At 37.1% G+C, this 13,549-nt stretch overlaps 1 protein-coding gene across 4 annotated transcripts in view; it reads right to left on the reverse strand.

Moving 5' to 3' along the window:
- The window catches only part of LOC309487264 (uncharacterized protein), a 315,296-nt gene that overhangs the window by 204,777 nt on the left and 96,970 nt on the right, over positions 1 to 13,549 (reverse strand). For all 4 annotated transcript variants that reach the window (XM_082154874.1, XM_082154876.1, XM_082154875.1 and 1 more), the window contains one exon: positions 9,350 to 9,487. The gene's annotated coding sequence lies outside the window, so the exon portion shown is untranslated. The remainder of the gene's footprint in view (positions 1 to 9,349; positions 9,488 to 13,549) is intronic.

The raw sequence follows: 13,549 nt of genomic DNA on the forward strand, positions 1-13,549 counted from the left end.
TCACAGCGTTTGGGTTCGTGCGCTCACAAGGTTTGCGAAAAGTAAAGGCTACAGGCTAAAACACTCGAGGTAAGAGCCAGGGCAGACGACAGGATGAAGCGTGCAAAGAAAAGTAGTGTGTGGGACCATTTCACCAAAAAGAATGACACAGATGTAAGTTGCAACTTGTGTGATACAGTGCTTAAATAACTGTCATTTGCGGCATCTGAATGAGCCGCGGCAATGTTTCAAATGAGCTTCTAATGCTAGACAAACGCCTTTATTTTCAACGCGATCACATTGTACCCAAACCATTTCGAAACGAAGGAGCCATTTGTCCTCCGACTACATACAAGCTCCTCGGCGCCGCGTTTGCGGGACTCATGTTTCGCGCTGTAGGGGATTTAAAAAAATTGACATGAGTATGTGTGAGCGGGAGGCAGAGCGGCAGAGAGATGCGACAGAGTTGTGAAATTGCAGGCGCGGCTCGAAATGGCTGTTATTTCAAATAGCATAGGATATTTTAAACTAATCGGTTATCCGGTTTCAACCGGCTAACGAGGCTCGGTGGTCGGTCAAGAACATTTTTCGTTTTCGCCATCCCTACTTTGGATAAAAGCGTCTGCCAAATGCATAAATGTAAATGTACTACTATCTTTAGCCTCTGGCCAAAAAATCCTCAGATGAAGCAAAATTAAGATTTTTTGCGTCATCGGAGGATTTTTTCCAGACAAAAAATACATAAATCTCTCGTCTCAGTGGGATATGAGGGTGGAAAGCACGGTAATTTGAAAATACTACGTTTTTTACTAATACAAAGCTTAATGCTAAATCCTGAAGTATCCCTTTAAATTGCAGGTCTGTTCCTTACATATGGACCACTTTTTGTTCATATTTAAAACAAATAAACTGTCTCACTATGAATTGTCATTGTATTGAATAGACTGACTGATCTCAGTCAAGTATGACGGCAGTGATAACATGATTCAAATTCACAGAAATATTAATGAGTTTACAAGGACCTTCCCATTATAATTATGTAGAGCAACCATGGCATCTTAGTGGGCCAGCGTTCCCTATGGGATACATAAATGTATCAGGCTAGCAAAACTCACCTACTTTTAACAAAACAGTTTACATGCAGATACAAATAACTCCAAGCATCCTTCATTACTATCAGCCGATGAATTGCTATGCCATCTGCAGCTTAATGACTCAAATAACTTCTTCAACCCAGCGCTGACAGTTATTGTTCAAAGTACTGCCCATAACCTTTACAAAAGGACACAATTTCAGGACATTCTCACATTACTTTCCTCCTGACAAAACTCTAAAAGCATTTTCTGAGGAATTAGCTAAGGGACTTGAACTTGAACTTCTTTTTTAAATTAAGTGAAATATTTCTCTGCTGAACTACTGCTATAAAAACCATGGCCAATCACTGGCACACAAGAGTGTGAAGACCGGAATGTCACCATAACCATGTTTGACAACTCCTGACTCTCAACTTATTGGACAAGCTGAACCTCAAATCCACGTAGAACTTGTGAGCTGTCTGGTGAGCAGCAGATAAGCATGTAAGAGAGACAGCAGATCTGTCTGTACCCAACCTGTCTGCTGCTCTGGAAGAGTAATTACAGGAAGGCCTGTGGTAATTAGCCCACCTCTCACTGTGTTTGTCTGTTTTTAAGGCTGACAAAAAGAAAGAAAGAAAAAAAAACCTGGAAGCTGACAAAGCCGCAGCCCAGTTTTACCATATGGGAGCGGATGGATAGTGTCGAACAGCATGTTGGGTTTACGTGGAACGGAGTCAAACGCGTAAGCTTAGCTACAGGGATCTCAAATATGAAGACGCCCCTCCTGATACCACCAGTCTAACAGACAAGACAGCCACAATCTGCATCCCTCGCTGTTTGTTGTCAAGAATGTTTGAAGCAGTTCTCTCTAGGCAGAGCTCAATGATGAGGATAACGGCCAGTGTGAGAAAGTTTGGGGCCAGTTGACAGAACTGTCACTTGCCAATGCTTACGTTCCAACAATTATATATATTTGTGGATCATGTACATGAGTTGGTAAGCCTTATATATATACAATTTATTTATAAAAACAAAAAAATGCCAGCAAAGGACAAGTTTGACCAACTGGGCAAGCAAAACAAACATCAAAAATACATCCAAACAATATTATTATTTTTTCACAGTGACATTATCTAGAAAGTATATAATAATAATAAAAAACAAATCAACATATCACCTTGAGTATCAGCCTGTTTGATATATCAGTCTATCACTAAAAAGTAGGGATGGGACGATAACCGGTATCACTATAAACCACGATAAAATGTACTGACGGTTAGTATTATCGTTCAAAATTTAATTATCATTAAAACCGTGTTTGATTATCGCGATTTTAAGAACTCACTGTAAACCCTGTCCAGCCAGCAGCAGTGTGACGCAGCGCGCAATGTTGTTGTTTTTTATTCGAGAAGGAATGGCGGAAGGCAGTGACCGTGCTCGGGAGATTTTTCAGCCTTTTAAGAGGACCAAATCTGAGGTGTGGTCATATTTTGGCTTTTGGGTAGTTGACAAATGGCCAAGAAAAAGTAATTTTTTTGGAAAACATAACTTTTTAAGAAAAAATACATATATTTATGGAGTATGAAAACTGCAGTTTCAGAAAATAGTAGTGGTCACTCATTTGGTCAATGACTTCACATATTTTTTTCACGTTTTCACTCAACAGTACTGTAAATGTGTCCTATGGTGTGACATTTAAAAAGTACAAAGAAATTATATTAAATAACATAAAAAATACTTGAGACAGAATTGTTAACATTATTAAAACATTATTTTCTTAAAGTGATATTTATTTTACATGAAAGTACTAATTAGAATCATTTTCACCATGGATAGATGAACCTGATAAACTTTTCCCTACGAATGTCAATAAAACTTTTTTGTCAACCTTACAAAACTGTTTGAAATTGTACCCATTTAAGAGGAGATATTATTGTAACTCCCCTAATGCCAAACTTGACTCTTTTTTTAAAAGATATTTTAAAATAAGTATATTTTTCTGTTGTTTTATGTTTGTCACACCATAGGACAAAACGTCACACTAAAGGACAAAGATAGTCATTGCATAAAAAGAGTCAGAATATATAGTGTTTATTGTAACAATAATAAAGGAGGACATTGGTTTTTTTTTGTTGAAACTTTATATATTCGTCTTAAAAGCTTCTTAAGGAGGTCTTGTCCTATGGTGTGACATCTGTGTCCTATGGTGTGACAGGCCAAAGTGTCACACCAAAGGACATTTCCAGTGACATTTTCTTTCACACCAAAGGACATTTGAGCTTTTGTGGCAGTTAATAACCATGCTAATACTAGCTGAACTGTTATTAGCAATTGGCATGATACATTTGCATAATATTACATAGTCTTGCTGTTAAAAATATTAATTTTAATTAAAAAATTATATTTAGGAGTGTCACACTAAAGGACAAAAAAACTTAATTTCAGTGGTCTGAAAACATAGTTAAATATTTGAACAATTCTGAGAGAAATACTTGCCATGTGCACTGCTCATGGGCTTCATAGGGGTCTTCAGTCACATGACCTTGAATGGGGCCTTTCAACTAAATTTAGTTGTCCATGATATTGCCCAACTTAATATCAGGTTATTGCATAACACCAAAGGACATTTTTTTCTGTGACAAACTTTATTAAATTCCTACACTTTTAGAAATGTATGTATAGGAAAAGTGATGGCCACTTGCACAATTATGCCAGGAGTGTTCATTAAGATGTTTAAACATTATTTTCTTTATTTATAAAAGTTAATATTTATGAAATAATGTTGTCTACCGTCACACCATAGGACGATTTTGAGATTTGGCTCAAAGTTGTAAAAAAAAAAAATAATAACTCGGGTATTTAAACAACAAATTCATGTAAAACAAGAAAATGTTTAACCATTTATAGTATTCTAAATGATGAAAATGTGAAATAAATTATTTTTTATCTTCTGTGACGGTGAAAAAGCCACGTCACGTCAACTACCCTTTTACAAAAGTCCTGAGTACTATTATGGATATTTTGGGGATATTTAATTTTATTTTATCAATCAATAAATTCCTCTTGAAACAAACTTTGTTGTATTATTTTAATTTAATACTGTGAAGCTGCTTTGATACAATCTGTATTGTGAAAAGCGCTATACAAATATACTTGACTTGACTTGACTGAGTGAAACTTAATCGAGGATGGTCACTACAATAAGGGGGAAACAATTCAAATCTGCCGAGTCCTCTTGTGTGACCATCACACACTGTTTATAGCAAACGGAAGGCAAGTTAACTTAGCTAGCACCAAAAACTACGTCTGGGAAATAATTGGGCACAAAATGTTGTTTTGAGTTGAAATATTTTATCTCACTCACTTGAAATAAACGTGAAGCTTCGGCGAATAAAAGTTTGCAGCAAGTGGCTTTGAGCCAAAGACGAACGAACAAGTTCAAACAAGATTATCATTTTACACTTATTACACCGATTTTTTTTTTTTTTTTTTTACCACACAATTACGGGGACATATTGAATTGAGATTAATGTTTTAAATCTTACCTGTTTATAAATCCATTTTGTACAGCGTACAAAACAATCGCCCAAGAACGGAGACGCAAGACGACAAGCTGTATTTGAATGAAACGAGAGAGCGCGTGCGCGTCCGTTGCGATACATGGATGTGCGCTGTTATAATCATAGACTGTAAAAATGCCACAGAATATAATCTTGCTTGAAAAAGTGCATAGAGATTTTTTGTTTGTTGATTTTCAAATATTAAACTGTTTTTAGTGTGAGCATCAGTTCTTTTTGAACACTTTCATCTCGTTTTAACAAAACCATGATAATATTGATAATCACGATAATTTTGGTCACTATAATCGTGATATGAAATTTTCATACCGTCCCATCCCTACTAAAAAGCAATCCTTACTGTCACGTCCTGCTATGCAAGATGTGTTGTTTGCCTCTTTTGTCTTGGAACCATTAAAGCTGTCAAAATAAACATGAAAACTTTGATGGCTAGTTTGAGAGTAACTCTTCATAAATAGCGTGTGGACAGTCAGATAAAGAAGAGCGGCCTGTCACCATCGTAAGAGGTGTCTGCTGAACTCCTAAACGTACTGACTCAGAGGAAGATAATAATAAACACGGCTTATTTCCAACAACAAAAGAACTCCTCCGTCGAAATGAAAGACTATGACAAATCGTTGTTCTAATGTTTCCTGTGTGGGTGTGCCGTATGTGAATGCGTCTGTGTGTGTGTCCCTGTTGGCTAAGCAGCAGGGTGACTACTCCCCCTGTCTTCCCACCATCTGCCCAAGAGAGAGCTCCTCCAGCACCCCTTCCACAATCAGCACTTTTCCAGGCTGAAGCCAAGAGAACGAGACATCCAGCTAACTCTGCAGGTCCCATTGCTCACCTGCGTCATCGAGAACACGGGTCTCACTGATGAGCAGTTAATCAAAGGAAATAAAGTTAGGATGCTAACTATTCTAAACTTCGAAAAGTTATGAAAGTCTCTGGCACAGGAAAAGGAGGTGTGCAATACAATACAATACAATACAATACAATACAATACAATACAATTTTGTACCAAATTAATCAAGCCATGTGAATTTTAGCAACAACCCTGAAGATATATTGTGTGTACTTGCAATTCTGACCAACTGAATCAACATTTAAAATAACACCAAAGATGTGCACTCTGAAATTCAGACTGCAATTAATTAGGCACACTTCAAAATATTAACCTATTAATCGAACTGATATTAACATGAAGAAAAGGGCTCACTAGGGTTGGATCGATACCACAAGTTTGGCTTCAGTACGATACCAGAATCGAATATCTCGGTATCAATACCATAGGTGATTAGGCAGCCTCAAAAGATAACTGAATTAAAAACTATTTAATTACACTGCATGGAACTTTGCAGTAACAAATTTGTTATTTGTTTCAAGCATAAATATATAAACAACATAAATAGCACTTCTCAGTGCTCCAGTGATACAATTAAAATATTTTTTTTTTGTTATTGAACTATTATTGAATTATACAAAAAGTGAAATCTTCCTTTAAAAAGTAACACATTTTACACAGAACAAGTGGCCAATCTATTGTTTTGCATTTACGCTTCAAGATCTGCACAGATCTATTTTGACATGCAGTATAGTTAGTCTCGTCCATTGTTATGGTTATGACTGTCAATCACAGGAGTTTCGGATTCAATCCACCACTTAAATAAGGTCCAGAAACTTTGAAATGTGCAGTTAGCAGCATGACAAATGTATATATTATACAATAAGTGAGTAAAGAGTGCTCCCATTATAATCACTGAAGTTCAGCGCTGCCATCTTACTGACTCAGCGAAAACTGTTACAATCAATGAATCTGACAACACTGCACAATGAATCTCTTATTGACATCATGTTGTTTTTTTATAAAATGAAAGGATTCGCGAACATGCTTTGGCTGAACTCTATGAGCTTTCTCTAAACAAACTCTAGCGTTTTCAGATATTCTTTTAAATTATATGCGATATTCTCTTATTTTATATTAACAGCCAGGCCCGGCTCCACGGGGGGGGCAGGGTGGGCCTGGCCCACCCAATCAGAAGCTTGGCCCACCTTGGCCCCACACCACATAACAGCTAATCACAAAATTGTTCAATCTTCAATATTCAATCGCTTCTCTCACGCCACACACACACCATGTTCTTATGCAGTAAAACATACATCGTGGAGCAGAGAGGACACCGACAACGTGCTGACAGACAGGACAGATCAGGTTACTTTTAATATGAAACAAAGTCTCAACTTTCAATTTTGGTCATTTTTTTAAGCAATTTAAAAAATAAATACCGTTTTGTGGCTCTTTAATGTGTCTGACAGATCGCTGTAGAGCCTCAGTTAAAGCTGCTCGTGAACCGATCATCTCTTCCTTCTAGTTCATTTATAGCATCAAATAAACATACAGTAAATGAACATCAGAAGGAATGTTGTTTTAACCGTGGAAAGACGTCAGTACACGCCATTATTCAAGTTCAAATCCTCCAACGTTAATATACTAATTCTCCTGACTGCTTTATCGGACGCAGATGGTGGATTATGATTGGTCAGATCACCTGTCAATCAAACTTCCTGCAAAGTTTGAATCTTCATGATGACTTGTAATCGAGAGTTACCACACTCTGTAGCCTAATAAAACATGCACAGATTTCTTGTTCCAAAAGGAAAACCTTGTGTTTTTAGCTCATGAATAAGCAATAACATGGGTGAGTTTGTAACAGAATTCTCTAAAATGAGTAGAAAGTTAATGATGTAAATTATAGTGATGTAAGTAGATCTTTTTCAAGACCTGCCCCATTTTCTTCAAATCTAAAGTTACAAAACTGATACACGATCTGTTGTGTGGTTAAAAAAAATAAAAAAAATAATTCTAAATATACATAAGAATGTAAAAATAAAAATGCACCAAATAACAATTGCCAAAAATCTGTAAAGTTATACTACATTAACAGACGTGACAATAATTCTCAAGAAAAACAGCATTTCAGATAAAATTAACATTTTTAGTTTGTAACAGTTTTCTAAAATGAACAAATGAACATGTTGTAAATGGTATAGTGATGTTAATAGTTATTTTAAAAGACCTGTCCCTTTTGATCAAATCTAAAGTTACTTAATTGATACAGGATCTGTTAAGGGGTAAAAAAATTAATAAAAATTATATTACAAACGCAAAAAGAGAGAATGTAAAAATAAACCTGTTAAACATTTTTATCTCTCTATATATAGAGTTACTAAATAGTAGCAAAATATATACAAAAAAATATATACACCCGGCCCACCTGAAACATGACTTGGCCCACCTTTCATCTCATATCTGGAGCCGGGCCTGTTAACAGCACAATTATCGTGTAGAGTGAGTCTTATCTGTTTGATCCATCTTGTTTCTCTGTTGTCAAACTTGCCGGTTTCACAATCAGTTTGGATAACATTGCCGCATAGAGGTGAACTTCGGAACAGCAGCGTATCAAGTACCGAAATTGTTGTAATCATGATATTGTACCATTTGAAATATAACATATACCGGTATTGTTCCAGCACCAGTGCAACCCTAGGGTTCACAAAAGCAAATATATCAAATCACCATTCATGCTGCTGCTAGTCATTCATGGTGGTCGTTCTCTCTCAAGTTTAGACTCAAAACCCCCATTTGCCCTTCACACACTCAAGGATGGTCAAACTCCCATTGAGCCAAGCAAGACTAATATAAGCCATTTGGGTGTTTAGAAAGGCTTACCCTTTTCAGCGCTCAAAGCCCCATTAGATAAAGAGGAGCAGGGCAGGCTAATTAGAGTCTGACCGTTTGGCCATTCTAGAGCAAAGATTCATTTGCACTGGTCTTACAATCGGCCTCTCTCTCTCTCTTTCTCTCTCCACCTAATAGAAAAATAAGCTACTTCACTCTGCATCGCTGGCAGTGACACCTGCGATGGAGGGGGTAATGGTGTTTAATGGCCTTTTAAATTTTTATTCAGTCTGAGAATCATAAAAGAGGAACCAGGCAGCCACTGGATCTCTTAATAATCCCAATGCTATGGCAACCAAAAGCAAGCTTAGCTGTCGGACATTAGGTTGCTCGCCAATCCACACCTGCTCTCGGTTCTCGTGTTGGAAGAAATGTTGAGATATCGAGAAAGAGGCACGTTTCTATATTTCTGCAAGGTCACCAATGGTGTTTTAGTGATCCTAATAATAGACGTTTTAAAGTTTAAGTGCTGCCCGGGGGTCTTCTGCGTGTTCATTAGGAATCGCGGCCTGCTTGGCCAACACAGCAAGGAATGGACATTAATAAGGCAGAGGGAAAAAAAGAAAAGGACAAAGAGGGAGGAAAATTGAGGAAGAGTGTTTATGTTTTGGAAGGCTAAAACTGTGAGTTTGCACTCCCTGGTGAGAGAGACAAATCCAGATCTGATATGAGAGTTGTGGCTTTTACACATCTGAGACCTGCTGTATCACCAGATATTTTATTTATAGAGAGGGAGAGAGGAGAGAGAGAGAGAGAGAGAGAGAGAGAGAGAGAGAGAGAGAGAGAGAGAGAGAGAGAGAGAGAGAGAGAGAGAGAGAGAGAGAGAGAGAGAGAGAGAGAGAGAGAGAGAGAGAGAGAGAGAGAGAGAGAGAGAGAGAGAGAGAGAGAGATACTCACACAAGAATTTGACAAATCACACTCATCCTATCCTGTACATATATATACTATATATATAATAATATATAATAACAAACACAGAGGACACAAATACATACCTGGGAGATTTTGGTAAGGGTATCGGCAAGTTTTGTACTTGTTTATCCATTACATCAGTGATTCCCAACCAGGGGTATATGTACACCGGAGAGTCCTTAAGCAGGTTTCACAGGGTTCTTGGAAATACTTTTTTAAACCTATAAAAACAACAACAACAACTTAATAGTACCAAACAATTCATTATTTCAATAGATAAACTAATAATGATATCTTCTGTTACTTTCTATGAAAATAAAACAAAATATTGTGTACTGCAATGTATTCAAATTTTATAAATGTGGATTACATTCATAGAGCTCTAATTTACAACAAACATTGTGTTTTGGGGATCAAGATCACGTAAATAAGTTACACTGCAAATATGCATATACACTATGGTTCAAAAGTTTTGGATCTGTAAGATTTTTTTTACAATTATTATTATTTTTATATATGTTTTTGAAAGACATCTCTTATGCTTAACAATGGAAATGCAACAACTGAGAAAAAACTGTTTGAAATATCCATCTGTTTTTCAGTGGTGACTATTAATAATATAAATGACAATGCTAAATGATGTCCACTATTAGTTAACATTTCTGTATTCCATATGATTATGCTATCAGCCACGTGAGAGTATATGCAGCTCCCTCCGTTTAACACATTTAAATTTATTCTGCATTATGGGTGGGTGATACCGGTAGACACAATTAACCGGGAGAAATTTGTCAACCGGTACAGATTTTGGACTATTGCTGCGCTCACGACATGTCATAATTACCGTAGGCTCGATATGACAACCCGTCATTGTTTCTATTCGGAACTGTTCATGTCCTCGGACAGGGAATTATGCGTTTCTATGGCGACACAATCAACACCTAAATGAATCTCCAGTGGTCAGGTGGTTAGCGGTCACATAGGAGCTCTTAGAAAAGTCCCATCTTACAAGTTGTAATTACGAGCTCTACAAGGACGGGAACACTTTTTACAGTTGAAACCTCGAAATTATGGTAATTTCAACATGGCGTGAACGCACATTATCTATCGCGGTTAAGCTTACGTGACCTTGTTGTGCTGCACTTGGTCAGGAAAGCTTATCATTTGCATGAGTTTTTAAGCATTGACTTTTAAAAACAAGTGATTTTAAACTGTTAAAGCACAGTAAGCAGCGAAAGACAACTCATTTCGCTATATGAGAACGCTGTCAGAGAGATGGTTTCTGAGTGCTGAGAGACGCACGCATTTGAAGCCACTGCTCATAGTGAGTACTGAACTAAATTCGTTTCGCCGCCTAAATGGGCTTCAACGGTTAAATACACTGATGTGTCAAAATGAGTGTTTTTGTAAGTAAACACAGTCATTTATGTCTTAAGTGAATTTAAACAGTTGAGAAAGAAAACGCACAAGTATATTGGATCCGTGCAGTCGGTCTTAAAGTGACAGTATCCAAATATACCTGCTGTCGTCTGTGTCAATGTTAATCGAACAACAAGAGAAAATCTCACACTGCTCTTAACTGAATCACTTTTAACTTTAATAACAATAAATGTATAATTTACACAGTGAAGGCTATACATGTTTTATCATTTAATTACTTTATACAATCTATGCAGTATTTCTTAGTGCTTGAAGTTTTTCAGGTCTATTTGATCTATTGTAATTTGTTTTCCTATATGCCTGTAATTAGTTTATTTGTTCTTTCTTTATCTCCAATTACTTGTCTTCAGTAAGCTTGAGAGTTTTTATTTCTATTTTTATTTTTTTACTTAGGCTAGTAATAGTTTTTTTGTGATACTGAAAATGGTCACAGGAATTATGAAATTTCAATTACATCAAAAATGTGGATATCATAAAAACCTTATTTAAAGCAAAAATAACTATATTGTGATACATAAAATAAAATTACTCATATCATGATATAAGATTTGGTCATATCGCCCATATCCCCTTCTGCATAATCCCCCCTCCCCCCGCCCTCTCCCAAATCAGTGCAGAAACTGCACAAAAAGTCCAGTTGACAGGTATATGGGTGAACATAAATTAAAAAAAGATTAGGAAACTACATTAGAAGACTATTTTTCAGTGAAAATGCAAAACTTTTTGCATGCAAAAGTCTGCTCTTGCTATGATCGGTGGGATGTAGTTATGATTACATGAAGCAAGACAAACTTAATGAAACAAATGGGATTTTTGAGAACGTCAGCAGTCCTAGTCAGTCAAGGTCCATCAGTCAATCTTACGGTGGTCTCCTGTCCAGCGTCAGCTGAGTAAACGCAGTGCTTTGTCGTTTAAATGTCAGTGATAGACATCAAACCCAGTACTTTCTCAAACTCCATCTGCTTTATACAGATGTCTCAATCAAGCCAGCAGCTGTGTGGTGTCTTACTGTCAGAGAGGACCAGGGCTACACATATACACGCTTCTGTTTAGACACAGGAAACGTACCTGCCATACACCACATGCTACCTGACCTGCCCGTCTGCTGCCTGTCATTCAGCCCTCGCATGGACCCTCAACACACTAACGCAAGCCTCCACACCCTTACACACACATCAAACTCCTCCACTTGTAATGCCTTCTGTCTGAACAAAAATGTTTCAGTTGTTTAGAAAAAAGGCCATAGGCAAAGAAATTTCAGTGTTATCAATTAAACACATGTACCATCACATCAGAGACAAAATAATGGTTTGTTGTGACATTTTGCAGATGGTGTTGTGCTATGTGCTTATCACGAAACAGGTGATCACTTCTATGATTTAAGTTACGTTTAAAGGAACACTCCACCGTTTTTTGAAATAGGGCTTAGTCACTTTCTTTCCTACATTTAGATAGGTGGGCAAATGCATTTTTGTCTCAGTGCATGCATTGTTTTAGTTTGACAGGGTCGGCGCTAGCTTAGCTTAGCACAATGAATGGAATCCTTTGTTGCCAGCTAGCATGTCCTGAGTAAAAGTGATATAAAAAAATTAAAAAACCCACCTAATTACTTCTTGTGGCCTGCGTATTCACAACAAGTACAAATAGTGATGCAGATTAACACTAGGCGATTTCCTAGGCAGATATTGACTTATATATTAAGGACTATATTAGGGGGAAGCACAGGCGAAGCACTCCTACTTGGGCGTGATATCTCTGCGCCCAAGTAGCAGTGCTTCACCTGTGCTTCCCCCTAATATAGTCCCAAGTCAATATCTGCATAGGAAATCGTCTAGTGTTAATCTGCATCTCTATTTGTACTTGTTGTGAATATGCAGGCCACAAGAAGTAATTAGGTGGGTTTTTTAAATTTTTTATATCACTTTTACTCAGGACATGCTAGCTGGCAACAAAGGATTCCATTCATTATGCTAAGCTAAGCTAGCGCCGACCCTGTCAAACTAAAACAATGCATGCACTGAGACAAAAATGCATTTGCCCACCTATCTAAATGTAGGAAAGAAGGTGAATAAGCCCTATTTCCAAAAACGGTGGAGTGTTCCTTTAAACAAGAATCTTTATGGCAAAAACTGTAAAATACCCTGATATTACTTCCAACAAACACTTCATAACTGGATCTTGTTATCCTGTCACTTCTTTGTGGATATAAGAGAATAGGGCAGAACAAATATGCAAAAAAAAAAAAAAAAAAAAAGTGTAAAATCAAGTCACACTTTCTGAAAGAATGCACAGCAATACACCAAACATTCAAAAAAAATACACAATAAAATAAATATTAAATTCAAATTCTTTCTTAAAGCACTTCTTTTGAACGATTAACCCGTGCAAAAAAAATGTGGGCAAGTCTTTTGTGGCAGAAAGAGATCATCATCAAATTTAACTTCTTAAATTTAATTTTCAAAACCAGCAAAACTTTAATTAATTAGCCTGGATGCCAACCGAACTTAGCCCCGCCCACAATATTTGAGGTCGGGAAGTTCGGTCTGGACTTGATCCGTTGTGGAGCAACTATGCTCAAACCAGAGCTGTTCGGACCAATCAAATTGTCAGGGCGGGCTTTATATGATGATGGACAGATGATCAAAAGTAACGTAATCATCCACGTCATCAAAGAGCGCTTGGGTTGAATTCGTTTACAACAAAGATGCCGCCATCGCGTATGTCATAGAAGATATCGACAGCGCATTCATTTTAATAGAGGAACAGAGAACCGCGATCAAGGCATTTGTCGATCAGAAAGATGTTTTTGCCGTCCTTCCAATGGGATTCGGCAAAAGTTGAAT

Source organism: Leuciscus leuciscus (genome assembly GCF_965113295.1).
Source record: "Leuciscus leuciscus genome assembly, chromosome: 22".
Lineage (NCBI taxonomy): Eukaryota > Metazoa > Chordata > Actinopteri > Cypriniformes > Leuciscidae > Leuciscus > Leuciscus leuciscus.